The sequence below is a fragment of the Molossus molossus genome, unplaced genomic scaffold, assembly GCF_014108415.1.
Source record: "Molossus molossus isolate mMolMol1 unplaced genomic scaffold, mMolMol1.p scaffold_m16_p_16, whole genome shotgun sequence".
In the NCBI taxonomy this organism is placed as follows: Eukaryota; Metazoa; Chordata; class Mammalia; order Chiroptera; family Molossidae; genus Molossus; species Molossus molossus.
The window spans coordinates 15,676,932-15,691,421 of NW_023425351.1; the positions used below are offsets into that span (position 1 = coordinate 15,676,932).

Genomic DNA, 14,490 nt, shown 5'->3' on the forward strand with positions numbered 1-14,490 from the left:
CTGATTTTTATCCGCCACACGTGGGTGTGGGACCAGCCCGTCTGCCTCTGCCCCTCCTACCAGTCTGGATGTAGCTGCTGCTTTAATTCCGTAGCTGTAGGACTTCCATTCAGCTCGGTGTCAGGCGGTTCTGAAGGAGGCTGTTCTGTAGTTGAGCTGTAACTTTGCTGTGGTTGTGGGAGGAGGTGAGAATGCATTTACCTACCTGCCATCTTGACCGAAAGTCATGTGAATTAATCTTTACAAAAATAATTTTATTTTTTGTTTTTATTTACAATTCTCCATATCTCTTTTTGTAAAAGTAAAGCAACATTCTAAATGCACAACGTTCATTTTGTACAAGATCCAACCCTCATCTACCTGTAAGTTTAAAAAATAATTCTGTGCTCAGAAAATGGCTCTCTCAGCATAATGGTACAAAAACAATGCTCTTTGCTCCCAAACTGTCCCGTTTGGATTATACTTAATGTGAATTTTTAAATTTTCATTATCTGGCTTTTGGACTCAGTAGATTAGAAGCAAGAAGAACCATGATGAAGGGAAGGGATTGGGAGACATTTGGACACAAGAATAATGACAAAGACAGTTTATAATTAACAACCTGGTTCCACGTGAGTCACCAGAAATCTAAAACAGTAACCATCTATAGGCAGTGTTTATGTGTTTTGTAGAAATGTAATAGCTATGAATTCTCAACAAACAGCTTGAAAGCATGCAAACTAGTCTTAAAAGATTCCATCACCAATGTTTCTTTAAACAAACTGTTTGGATCCTTAAAAAAACTAGGTGAGTGAGTGAAGGACATGAGCTTCCATTTCTCGTGTCCCCCCAGGTATGCACAAGCCCCTTGGTCCCTGAAGCAGGAAGCTATTGAGGGATCAATGCCGTATTCTCTCAGCCATTCTGTGAATGTCAGGTTTCTGCCTGGCATTGTGGTTGGCACTTTCTGTGTCTTATTTAACTGAGATGAGTTGAAATAAAGTCACCTACCGATATTCATAGTTCGAATTAGTTACACTTGAAGCAAAAGGCCATTGGTGAAACAATATAACTTTGTTTTGTGTTGTTTTAGGCCAATTTAAAATTATAACTAGAGTGGAGTTTAAGATTAGTCTCTTCATGTTGATAGTTTACTTAGTAATTTCTATAGGTCAATTCTCATTTATTTTTGCTTGAAAAATTGTGAATATCACCATGTCTAAAGCTAGACTTCCAGAGTCTGAGTATCAGAATCTGTACCATGAACAATAGTAATGACCCCCCGGGTGGGTGTGTGGCCCCGCCTGAGATAAGGTCCCCATTAAACCTGGAAGCAGTTTCTAGCAGTAGGTTCCCAAGAACATACCCGTAGGAAATATCATTTGGCTTTGTGGTTCTAAGGGATCTTTTAAAGTTTCCTGCAAAAGAAGGAAACAAGTCTCTGCGTGGGAGTGATTCATTCATAAAGAAGGGACTCTGGGCACAGATCTTCATGACATTTCATTGGTATCCATAGCTGCAAATTGCTTTGGTTCATGCCTTGGCCACCACTTAGTATGCAAAGAAAGAAGATAGATAGATGTCAGAGGAGAGTGTCAGTGACTTCTCCATCATTTTTTAAAGGCCATGCTCGCAGCCTCTTGGCCCTTTATTTTGGTCTTTTGGGTTTTAAAGTAACTTACATCCTGCTCTGCCATTAATGTCATCTGCGAACTAAATAAGTTTGTTCTAGCCTGCTCTGTGGGTCTTTAATGAGCATGCCCTGTCCCTGAAGAAGGGAAATAAATACTCACTAACAACTCAAGGCTAATATTTGTGCAGGGAGACACTACTTCCAGATTACTGCTATGATACGAGACAGAATGAGGAGTCCTGATTGAGTCTGTCTACGACCTGTCCCCTTTCCATGAGACGGCACTGTGTTAGCCCGAGAAAATTACTCCTAGAGGCCACAGTTGCTGTTCCTCAAGATTCACATAGATTTATATGGCGTAATTTTTTATTCCAGTAATGATACAGGAATACGTATTTCCATGATTTCCGAACTCTCTTTGAAACCTGTAATGATGTGTAACACTCAGGAAGAGGTATTAGCATTCTCTCTGAGTATGTTTGTCCCATGGCCTCTGTCATCATGGCCAGCCTCACGCTGGCCTCGGCCATTTGACGTTCTTGATGTGAGACTCCACATCCATCTCTATCTTGAACCCCAGGCTTAGGACACAGGCTTTTCCTTCTGGACCCAGACACCAGAAAGAGATTTCCCTTCTCACTTCCCTGGATGAGCTGGGAGATGCATTTGCCAGCACCAAGGTGAGAGACCCATGCCCTGGGTGAAGTAACCCGTGTTCAGTGAGGCTTAACTGTCAGCATGAGGCTGGTGCCATTCCAAATGTTTGGCATGTGTTAATTGACTTCATCCTGACTTAAAAATCTGAAGAGATGGATAATAGTTTCTCTATTTTTACAGATGAGGAGATTGGGACACAGAATTGAAGTTTCCTGCTGAAGGGCATTTAGCTGGCCAGGTAGAGGCAATAGCCGGCAGGTTCCTCTCCAGACTTCATGCTGTGTGATCCTCTGATCAAAGGCAGCCTGAGAGCCTGTCTTAGTGGCTGCAGACCCCTGGAAGAGCTAGTGCTCTGGGGTTTCCTGTTCCTCTCTGCTGGAAAGCTTGTTGTTCTTGTTGTTGTTCTAATTAGTAGTTGGATCCATGTAAATTCTGGGAAAATCCACCTTCCTCAGAATCTGTGACTCATCTTGACTAACACTATTTTCCAAACTATTCCATGTGCACCTATGTGTGCCCACCCTCATCCTGTTTCTTAAAGCCCACTTTCCTGGCTCATTTTCCATTTTCCTTAGATCTACAAAAAGGAATTCTCCTTGCACGAACTTCGAGTAACCATAGAATGCTACTGATATGGTATTTTTACCAGACAATGAGTTCTGTACACACACAGACTCAAACCAGAGCTGAGCTAGACTCGGGTTTTGTGTAGGAGCTTCTTGGGAATTTCCCCCTATCTCTGACCCTTATCTTCCCGATGTCAATGCTGTTTGCAGATCAATAATGATGCAGGTGCCTTATTCAGACGCTGAGAACTGAGTATAACTGGGGGAGGGCTTTTCTTCTGATATAGAAATGTTTGCAGAAACAGAACTGCAGTGGTTATGAACTAGGATCGGAAGTGAGGGAGGCCTGGATTGGAATCCTAGCTCAGCCATTTGCTAGCACTTTGAACTTTGGAAGGTTCATGTACTTGTTCAACAGGTATTTGTAGAATTGTATGTACCAGGTACTGCTCTAGGCTCTGGAGGGAGATGCAGAGAACAACACAGATCAAGGTTGCTTCTGTGAAATGTAAAACTAGTAGGGGAGACAGAGTAAATAAATAAATACACGTTAATCTTGCTGACTGCAACTTTAATATATGTCCAGAAAATGACCAGTTCTCACCACCTCATACTGTCCAAACCCTGGGATCATTGCAATAGTCTGTTAACTGGTCCCTGCCTGTACTCTGGCCCCCTGCTGCCTATTCTCAGCAGAGCATCCAGAGAGCCCCCTGTAACTCATCGGTCCAAGCCCTCACTTCTGGGCTCCAAATGCCACAGTGGTGCCCGCTCTAGTGGAGTTGGCCACGGTCCTCAGAGCGGCCCGCAGCAGGCATGCGGTGTGCCCGTTGGCTTGCCACGGCTTCCCGTGCTGGCGGCATGCGGCCTGCGGCCCTCTGCACCTGCCCTTCTCCAACACCTGATCACCCCTCACCTCTTTCAAAGCTTTGCCAGCCCTCAGATCCAAACCAGACATGTCCCTTAACACTTTGATAGTTCCGTAACCCAGGAGTGGAGTACATTAGCCTGTGTTCAAGGTTTGGGGGTCTCTTCCTACCAGACACGTTTGGATGTGTCATGACAGTAAACCCGAGAATATGAAGGAATGAACAGTTGGCTTATTAGGAAAAGACAAGTAAGTAAATTACCCTGCTTGTTACACTTGTCCAGGATTTACTCCATTTCAGGCTTGTGATTCTGGGTTCCAGAAACGGAGGATGTAAGAGATGGTAGAGTAGCAAGAATGGTTTGTTAACCTCAGACCATTTGGAGCGTCTCCCAAGTGTGATGCACACAGCCTTTGGGGCCCTCCAGGACTGGGCAAGCCCTGCCCTCACGACCTGACGGAAAGCAGTGAGGAGACCAGAGTGTGGGGTCTCAGGACCCTTGGGGTGGCGGAGCAGAAAGCCTTTCCTGGCAGTTTTGTTGTATAGCATTTTCATGCAGTTCTATCCAGAATCCCTTAAGCAGGAAAAAGGAAAATCAATAGAAGGTAAACCAATTAGGGCATCTAAGTGAAGCAGTTTCTCCGAGGCCTAATGAAACAGGCCGCTGAGCTCCAGGAGGACTTGACGGGCTTCTGTGGGAGGCTTTGTCAGCGGCAGCTGGACGCAGATGCGGCAACAAAGAGTAGTTTGTTCAAGTTTCCGCCCCAGTTCCACGATCCGTGAACCAACCCTCAGGAAAAGAGCCAGAGAAAACGAAGAAAGGCGAAAGCCGCAGAGGCCTCCGTGTTTCTGTCTGAGCACAGAGCCACAGACCATGCCAACGGGGTGGCCTGGTGGGGGCGCCCTCACCTCCCTCTCGGCAGCTCAGTTTCTCTGCTGGCGGAATAGAGAGACCGGGAGAGGCATCTAGGGAGGAGCCACATCGCCTTGTTCGAATTCTAGCTCCACCTCTTTCTAGCCCCTGTAGAGCCAGCATTTTCGTGGCAAATTATTGAATGTCTTAACACCTCAGGCCCTGGTTTCTTCATTTGTAAACTGCAGGAGAGGACTGGCCCCTACTTAATAGAGTTATTGTAGGAGTTGCTGTGTTAATATTTGTAAGCACCTTAGAACATCTCTCACGTAGTAAGCACCATCTAAGAGTTCTTGCTATAATCATTATTATTATGTAGGCAGTACCTAATAAATATGTATATTAATAAGCATAGTCTGTCTTTATAGCCCAAGACATTTTTGCAGTTTTCTTGTTTAATCTGCATTAAACTTAATAGAGACTTCAGGTCCCTGTTTTATTAGAAAACAAAAAGAGGTTAAATACAGGACATTTTAAATAAAAAATATTTTTATAAACAATTATGTAATACTATGAACTATCTTGGCCTCCAAAATATGAGTACTATATCAGGATTCTAGAGTAAGATTATTAAATATGAAAAAGATTTATCCAATATGTACAAATGTCATTAAGTTTTTTTAAATCCTTATCCAGTTATCATCAATCTGTTTATCGACAGTAATGCCATTTCCATTATCCTACTGGACTTAATCCAATATATTCTTTTTCTCTTTCCTCCTCTCTCTACCAACCTTGTCCTGGGACATCATTTTCCATATATGTGATGAGAGAACGGGTTCTGTCCTGGAAATACGGGTCCCTCTAGTCAGGGCCGTGCAGGTAGATACAGCCAGAAAGCAGCAGTTTAGTCTCAAGAGCCAGAAGAACTCTGGAGACCTACTGACTTTAAGAAGGGATACTAGCCACACAGTCCAGGGCTTTCAGATTTTAAACTTTTCTCATCCTGATACTGTGTCTCTTTGTGCAGGGTGTGGGGAACCAAATGTCATGTCAGGGTGCTGTCTCAGCAGATTGGTGGTGGGAAGTTTGCCAAGTGGCTGGTTTAGGTGGGAAGCTGTATCCCAGGTACTTACTTCTGAGCAGAGGCTGCTCCTGAAAGGGGTTTTGGGGTGGCACAGTGTGTTATAAGGAACCAAGGTGCTTCAGGAAAGGCTACATTAAGTATATTTTTATTCGACAGATATATATATATATATGTTTTTATCCTTACCCGAGGACATTTTTTCATTTTTTGTTCAGACAGAGTGGGAGGGAGAGAGAGGAAGAGAGAGAGAGAAACATAGACATGAAAGAGACACTTCGAGTGGTTGCCACCCGCACAACACAACCAGGGCCCAACACAACCAGGGCCCGGGACAAACTGCAACAGAGTTACGTGCCCTTAGTGGGAACTGAACCCTGGTCTGTGGACCACAGGCCGGCACTCTAACCGCTGAGCCAAACTGGCCAGGGCGACACACTCATATTTTCATCGCGAACTGCAGGTTCTGCGGAAGCTTCCGCTGTGGACACCTTTCAGCCCACTTTAGTTAGAAGGTCCAAAGTTCCTTTCTGAACATTAACAGTGTGGGTGGAAATGTACCTCTTTTTTTTTTTTTTTTTTTTTTTACAGATACAACTTCAGACATTAGTTTGGTGCAGCCTGGGGAAAACTGTTTCTCTTTGCTGCTCTGAAATCGGATCCATTTGATAAACCTCTCCACTGTCTCTGTGCTTCTAGCCTTCCAGTCTCAGTTTTAGATTCTCATTTCAACATGGCCTACAGGCATTATTCTTAAATGTTATTTTGAACATTCAGAATTAATATTATTCATGATTTATCTGAACGAGTGGGATCCCGGCATTTTTTTAGTACCCAGAAAACAAACTATCGGATCCGTGCCTGTCCCCTGCCCCATATCTCAGGAAGGCTGTTCTGAAGCCCAGGGCAGAGCGGCAGAAGCCAGGCAGCATCTGAACGAGGTAGTGCGCATGCTCTCCTTTGTCTGAGTTTGGGGGAGATAGGGATATAGAAGTGTCTCATTGTGATAGACGATCTAACTTTCCAAACAACTTGCTTCTCATTGTAAGGTTTTGAGAAGTTGGTTGAAATATATTTTTTATTCTTTTCTTTTCATGAGTCCTTGCAGTCTTCTTGTAGTGGGCCCCCCTTCATCCCCCACCCCACCCCGCCGGCCTCTGTGACACGTTCTGCAGGACTGTACTGCTGCTCAGGCTGAGCTGTGTCAAAAGAGAGCAGGTGATTCTGTGATTGTCCAGCCCGCCCTGCGCCTGGCATGCGGAGTGCTCTGTGCATGCGATCTGGTTGTACGTCCACAGCCGGCTGGGCAGGTAGATGTGCCTGATTCTGCTGTCAAAGCCAAGGCTCAGCTATGGGTAAGTAACCTGCTTTCAGACATGCAGCCAGTAAATGATGGAACCAAGGTTAAACCAAGGTCTTTCTGACTTCAAAGTTTATGCTTTCAGTCAAAATCTGTACTGTCACTGAACAAATAGGCAAAACAGCCTGCCTCCCAGACTTGTGTCCCTGACTCAGTGACTCCAAGGACACCTTCTGCAAGGGCACATGATTTCTAACAGAATGAGGACTGAGGAAAGGCATGTGGCTTGAGCATGTGTAAAGGAGATAACTGCATTTGTGCATAAATATTTTATTATTTAAGATGCCCTGTGCACAATACATTGCTTCCGTATTGAGATCGCTTTAGGAAATCTTCCTTCATTTGTCACTTTTTCTGGATGCTTCCCTTTTTCATTGTTTATGATTGACATATAACATTGTATTAGTTTCAGGTGTATAACAAAATGATTTGATATTTCCATATATTGCAAAATGATCTCCACTATAATTCTAGTTAACATCATCACACATAGTTAATAATTTTTTTTCTTGTGATGAAAGCTTTTAAGATATCCTCTCTTAGCAACTTTTTTTTCCCAATTTTTATTAATTTATTTTTGTTACAGATGTTTCTCCTTTTTCCCCCTAGACACCCTCCTCCCCATCTCACCCCACCCTCCATAGCATTGTTGTCTGTGTCCATTGGTTATGCATACATGCATATACATTCTTTGGTTCATCTCATCCATTCCCCCCTGCCCCCTTACTCTGAGGTTTGTCAGTCTGAACCATATTTCTTTCTATATCTCTGGGTCTGTTTCATTCATCACAGTTTCTCTTTCTGTGAGTTCATTATTTGTGTATAAAAATGCGGTCAATTTCTTGATGTCAATTTTGTATCCTGCTACCCTGCTGAATTCGTTTATTAAATTTTTGATGGAGTCTTTAGGGTTTTCTATGTATAATATCATGTCATCTGTGAATAATGACAGTTTCACTTCCTCCTTTCCAATTTGGATCCCTTTTACTTTTTCTTCATGTCTGATTGCTGTGGCTAAGGCTTCCAATACTATGTTAAATAAGAGTGGTGAAAGTGGGTATCCCTGTTATATTCCTGTTCTTAAGGGAAATGCTTTTAGTTTTTGCCCATTGAGTATGATGTTGGCTGTAGGTTTTTCATCTATTCCCACATTGCTCAGCTTTTTTATCAGAAATGGGTGCTGGATTTTGTCAAATGCCTTTTCAGCATCCATTGATATGATCATGTGGTTTTTATCTTTCATTCTGTTTATGTGGTGTGTCACATTTATTGATTTGCAAATATTGTTCCAGCCTTGCATCCCAGAGATGAATCCCACTTGGTCATGGTGAATTATTTTTTTGATGTATTGCTGGATCCAGTTTGCTGGTATTTTGTTCAGGATTTTGGCCTCTGTGTTCATCAGGGATATTGGCCTGTAGTTTTCTTTCTTTGTAGTGTCTATTCTGGTTTTGGAATTAGAATTATGCTGGCCTCCTCAAATGAGTTTGGAAGTCTTCCTGCTTCTTGAATTTTTTGGGATAGTTTGAGGAGAATGGGTGTTAGTTCTTCTTTGAATGTTCAGTAAAACTCCCCTGTGAAGCCGTCCAGGCCTGGGCTTTTGTTTGCTGGGAGAGTCTTGATTACATCTTCAATTTCCTTAGTTGTTATTGGTCTGTTCAAGTTTTCTGTGTCTTCCTGGTTCAGTTTTGGGAGACTATGTGTTTTTAGAAAGTTGTCCATTTCACTTAGATTGTCAAATTTGTTGCTGTATAATTGTTCATAGTATTTGTTAATGATCCTTTGTATTTCTGTGATGTCAGTTGTTACTTCTCCTCTTCCATTTCTGATTTTAAGTATTTGGGTTCTCTCTCTTTGTTTCTTGGTGAGTCTAGCTAAGGGTCCATCAATCTTGTTTATCTTTTCAAAGAACTAGCTCTTTGTTTCATTGATCCTTTGAATTGTTTTTTTGGTCTCCATGTCATTTATTTCTGCTCTGACCTTTACTATTTCCTTCCTTATACTTGGTGGGGGGAGGAGGGGTTGTTTGTTTGCTTTCTAGTTCTTTAAGTTGTGAGGTTAGAGAGTCTGTTAGAAATTTTTCTTGTTTCTTGAGGTAGGCCTGTAATGCTATGAACGTCCCTCTTAGAACTGCTTTTGCTGCATCCTATAGATTTTGTGTTGTTGTGTCTTCCTTTTCATTGGCTTCCAGGAAGTTTTTAATTTCTTCCTTGATCTCCTCAGTAACCCATTCATTGTTTAATAACATGCTATTTAGCCTCCATGTGGTCAAATGTCTTTGCATGTTCTTGTTGCAATTGGTTTCTAGTTTCATGCCATTGTGATCTAAGAAGATGCTTGATATGATTTCAATCTTCTTGAACTTGTAGAGACTTAGTTTGTGTCCTAACATGTGTGGTCTATCTTTGAGAATGTCCCATGTGCACTTGAGAAGAATGTGAATTCTGCAGTGTTGGGGTGTAATTCTCTGTAGATATCTATTAAATCTATTTGATCTAGAGCTTCATTTAGAGTCTCTGTTTTCTTGTTAAAATTTTTGTCTAGAGGATTTATTCAGTGATGTAAGCAGGGTGTTGAAGTCCTCTGCTATGACTGTATTGCTGTCAGTTTCTCCTTTGAAGTTCTCCAGAAGATTTTTAATATATTTTGGTGCTCTTATATTGGGTGCTTATATGTTTACCAAGGTTATATCTTTCTGTTGTAAATTATTTCAGTATTATGAGTATTGCTACCCCAGTTTGTGTGTGTGTGTGTTTCCATTTGCTTGGAAGATTTTTTCTCATCCCTTCACTTTCAATCTATATGAGTCTTTTGTTGTGAGGTGGGTCTCTTGTAAACAACATATATATATGAGTCATGCTTTCTTATCCAATCAGCTACTCTGTGTCTTTTGATCAAAGTGTTATATCTATTTACATTTAAGGTTATTATTGATATGTACTTATTTATTGCCATTTTTGTTTATATTTTTCTTTCTATTTCTTTTACTATTAACAGCAGTCCTTTTAGCATATCTTGCAGTGCTGGGTTGGTGCTAATATATTCCCTTAGCCTTTTTTTTTGGTCTGGGAAGGTCTTTATTTCACTTTCTATTTTGAATGATAGCCTTGCTGGATAATGTAGTCTTGGATTCAGATCCTTGTTTTTCATGACCTTGATTACTTCATGCCATTCCCTTCTGGCCTGTAGTGTTTCTGTTGAGAAGTCAGCCGAGAGCCTTATGGGGGTTCTTTTGTAGGTAACCTGTTGCTTATCTCTTGCTGCCTTTAGGATTCTCTCTTTGTCTTTAATTTTTGGCATTTTAATTAATATGTGTCTTGGTGTTGGCCTGTTTGGGTTCTTCTTCCTTGGGGCTCTCTGTGCTTTTTTAACTTGAATGCCTTCTTCCTTTACCAAGTGAAGGAAGTTTTCTATCACTCTTTCTTCAAATATATTTTCTAGCCCTTGCTCACTTTTTTCTTCTTCTGGAACTCCTATGATGCAAATGTTGTTACTTTTTTAGTTGTTCCACAGTTCTTTTAAGCTGTCTTCTTGTTTTATAATTGATTTTTCCTCTGGTTTTTCTGATTGATTTTTTTTTTTTTACTCTGTCTTCTAATTCACTGATCTCGTCCTCAGCTTCCTCTACTCTGCTGGTTATTCCCTCCAATGTGTTCTTTATTTCTGCTATATCATTCTTCATTTCCACTTGGTTGGTTTTCAGTGTTTCTATATCTTTACTCATGGTGTTGAGCTCAGTACTCATGCTGTTGAGCTTCCTCAAGATCATGGCTGTGAACTCTACCTCTGATAACTTGCTTAATTGCATTTCATTTATCTCATTTTCAGTAGAGTTCTCTTGTTCTTTCATTTGGGATTTGTTTTTTTGTTTCACCATTTTGGCTATCTCCGTGGGTTTTGGAGCCTTCCAAATTTTCCCTTTGGATGTTGGTGTTCTGCTGTTTGTGGCTCCCTCTGCTGGGTTTGGATGAGCGTGGGAGGACCCACATTAAACACTGCTGTCAAGTCTTACTTTCCCGGGTAGATTTTCAAGCCCAGGAACAGTTCAGTTATCCTCTAGCTTTTTGCCTGGAGGCTCTTAGTCTCAGTTACTTGATGAGTCTTGGGCTGTAGCCCTCAACTGAATGAAAAACTCTCCCAGGTGTTCAGTGTAAGAGGATTTCCAGAGGGTGGTGCAGATGCTGGTTGTTAATGAGCCTAGTTTGGCATTTCTTTGGCCCAGTCAGGTGATGTTAAACCTTCAAGGGAGGGGCTGCTGCTTCTCCCCAGAGTTCCAGGAACAGGCTCACTGAGCAAGATGGCCATTGTCCTATGTGGCTGTGACTCAGCAAAAACTCTGAGCACCCTCCAAATCCCAAGTGTCTCCACACAGTTCCGGTCCAGTACAGTCCACCCTCCCTCTGCTGGAGCCCAAGGTGAGTGGCTGTAGCTAATTTAGTGCTCTGTCCCAGTTCTGTGCACTGTGGAGCTGGCTTGAGATTTTAACCCTGGTGGAGCTGCTCACAGCTGAAACAGCTGCTGTCCATGGGCTCCCAGACCACCCTCTCATGCCTCCGCAGACCTACCAGGCTCAATTCAGTGTCCTTTTTTCCTGTCCCTGGTTATATGGGTCCTCTCCCGCTGCTTTTCTGTTGCTTATTCCTGATGATTTGTCTTTATTTTAGTTGTATTCCAGTTTGGTCCTGGGAGATGATCTGTGTGGTTTCCATTCACTCTGCCACCATTTTGGAATCCTCCGCTTTTAGCAACTTTTAAACATGTAATACAGCATTAACTATGGTCACCATGCTGCACATTACATCCTCATGACTTATTTATTCCAGAACTGGAAGCTTGTACCTTTGGATTCCTCCCTTTTGATCTTTCTGATCTAGCTTTTGTTGTCTGAATTATCCTATAAATTATTTAATAGTGAAAATGATGGAGAATGTAGGAATAAGAATAATTGCACTGATATCCATTATCTACCAAAAGAAATTTAGACAGGGCACCTTAAGACTGCTGGTATTTTAACAGGTGAACTTCTTTCTCTAATTTATTGTTGTGTCTGAATATGCACTTACATACTGCTGGATCCCATCCCAGAAATGGCCATCCCTTTGCTGTAGATAAGGATAAGTGCTTGAGAACTCAAAGGGAGTGGATACCTGCCCATATTATTGAGGTTTTGCCTTATCTGCCCAAGAGGTGAGTTATAAAGAATTTAGCAATATAGTAAGTGCATGCATCTGGGATCCATGAAATCTCCAAGGTGAGCACACAAGAATGGATGTATCTGGACTCTAAGAATAGATGATAGTTATTTAAAACCCTGGAGGGTTGGCTATAGTCTGAATCAGCTGAGGCAGCTGTTCAACAGATAGACACATGCCTTGCCCATCCAGACAACAGCTTTATGAGGTGGAGTTTGAGGGTTTGTGATTTGTAGGGCTTCCCATGAGAAGTGTGGGGATGCTCAATGGATGCTGCTTTGGAGGCATATCAGACACATATCTCTTCCTTCTACTTACCTTTTGTTCATTCAATCATTTGAATGTTAATGATGCTCCCTGGAGATACAGGGGTGAATAACAGATGCCATGATGTCTTCATGGAGCTTATGTTCTGGTGCAGGAGACAGATAATGAATAAGGTTTCAGTTAATGGCAAATTTATGCAGAAAAATAATTATTGTAATAGGATGGGGGCATGATGGGAGTCCAGAGGCTATGTGACTGCTAGTCTGAGGAAGTGACATCTTGGCAGATGCCTGAGGAGGTAAGCCAGAGTCTCTGATCTCTGTTGTCCATGTGCCCACACCATGGGTGCAGCTTCTGTCACACAGACCTGCTTGCATAACAAAGCCTTTGGTTTATTCTGATGTGGGTCTGAGAGTCTGGTGGAGTTCATCAAACTAAGGAAAGGTAATTTGAATTTTGTCAGTATTAAGTGCCCAGATTCTAAACAACCATCTGAGAACGCTCTATGTGTAATATTTTTAGTTTAATTTGTCTTATATGCAGATGTGATACAGTGATATGTTAAACTCATTTTGTATAATTTTTTCCCCCCAAATTGCCCAGGTAATATGCCAGACAGCAAAAATTATATAAAGTTTAGACTCTTTATAATTAGTTTATTTTAAGTTGATTTTATTATGAATAATGTAATACAGCTACACATTCTACATACTACAAGCACAACTCCATTCTTTTAGAAAATCATTCCATTGTCAGAGAGTTATTGAAGACCTCTTTTTGTCTTTGACCTTATTTACTAATATACCCAGTGTCAATTTTTTCCCCAAATGTTCCAACATTTCTGCCATGTACCTCTGAATAATATTTCACAAATACTCATCCATGCTACTTCCTGGAGCTCTTTATCCCCGGGGTCACTTCTGGGCCAGTTGCTCTCTAAGCTGCTCAGCAGCTGCTGGGCTGGGACTTCTGGGCACCAGAACACTGAGACTGTCCTTGACTGCCCCTGGTGGGGGGCGGAGACCCTCTGTCCTTGGATTCCGGTATCTTTTCTTTCTAGGTTTATTCGTCCGTCTTACAAAATACATCCTCTGTAAGCCTCCTAAATGCCCTGAGCCTCTCCGCATGTCTGAAAGGTTTCTTTATTCCATCCTTCAGAAAGGAATGGTTGGGCATAAAACTGTAGGCTAAAAAGCGATTTTCCCTCAGTTTTGAGGACATTGCACCATTCGTGTTTTGGAATCTAGTGCTGCTTTGAAGAGGTACAATGCCACTCTGGTTCCTGTCTGTGTCCTGTTTTCCTCTCGGAGCTTTTAGGGGTCCTCTCTGTATCCTGATGTTTGGGAAGGTAACAGGGACACGACTAAGTGCGGATTTTTTCTTTAACTTCTTTGGGCTGCTATTTCTGGCTCTGAATGCCTGTGTCCCTCCACCTGGCTGACGTTTTAGTATTATCTTTTAAATAATTGCTCCCTTCATATTCTGTTCACTTTGCCTACAATTTTTATGACTTTAATATTGAACTTTCTGGGTGGATCCTTTCATTTTCATCATCTTTTTTTTCCCCCTATTTTTCTAACTGTTAGTTTTTGCTCTACTTTCTAGGATGTTTCCTTGATTTTCCTTCAAATCCTTCGGTAGAATCTTTATTTTGATTAAATATTTAATTTCCAAAGCTTATTTTGCCTTTTAAAATTTTTTTTTTTTTTTTTTTAGAGAGAGAGAGGAAAGAAGAGAGAGAGAAAGAGAGAGAAACATCAATGAGCGAGAACATCTATTGGCCGCCTCCTGCATGCCCCCCACTGGGGATCGGGCCCACAACCTGGGCATGTGCCTGACAGGGAATCAAACTGGTGACCTCTTGGTGCATGAGTCGACCTTCAACCACTGAACCACACCAACCGGGCTGCCTTTTTTTTTAAAGAGCATTTGATTTTTATTCTAGGGCTGCAATAGCTTCATTTATTTCTTTAGATAATTTCCTAGGCCTTTTGAAGTTTTTTTTCAAATATTTTTTGAATGTTTTATTT

At 41.8% G+C, this 14,490-nt stretch overlaps 1 protein-coding gene across 1 annotated transcript in view; it reads left to right on the forward strand.

Moving 5' to 3' along the window:
- FAM110B (family with sequence similarity 110 member B) overlaps window positions 1-14,490 on the forward strand; it is a 121,873-nt gene that overhangs the window by 80,963 nt on the left and 26,420 nt on the right. The window lies entirely within an intron of this gene.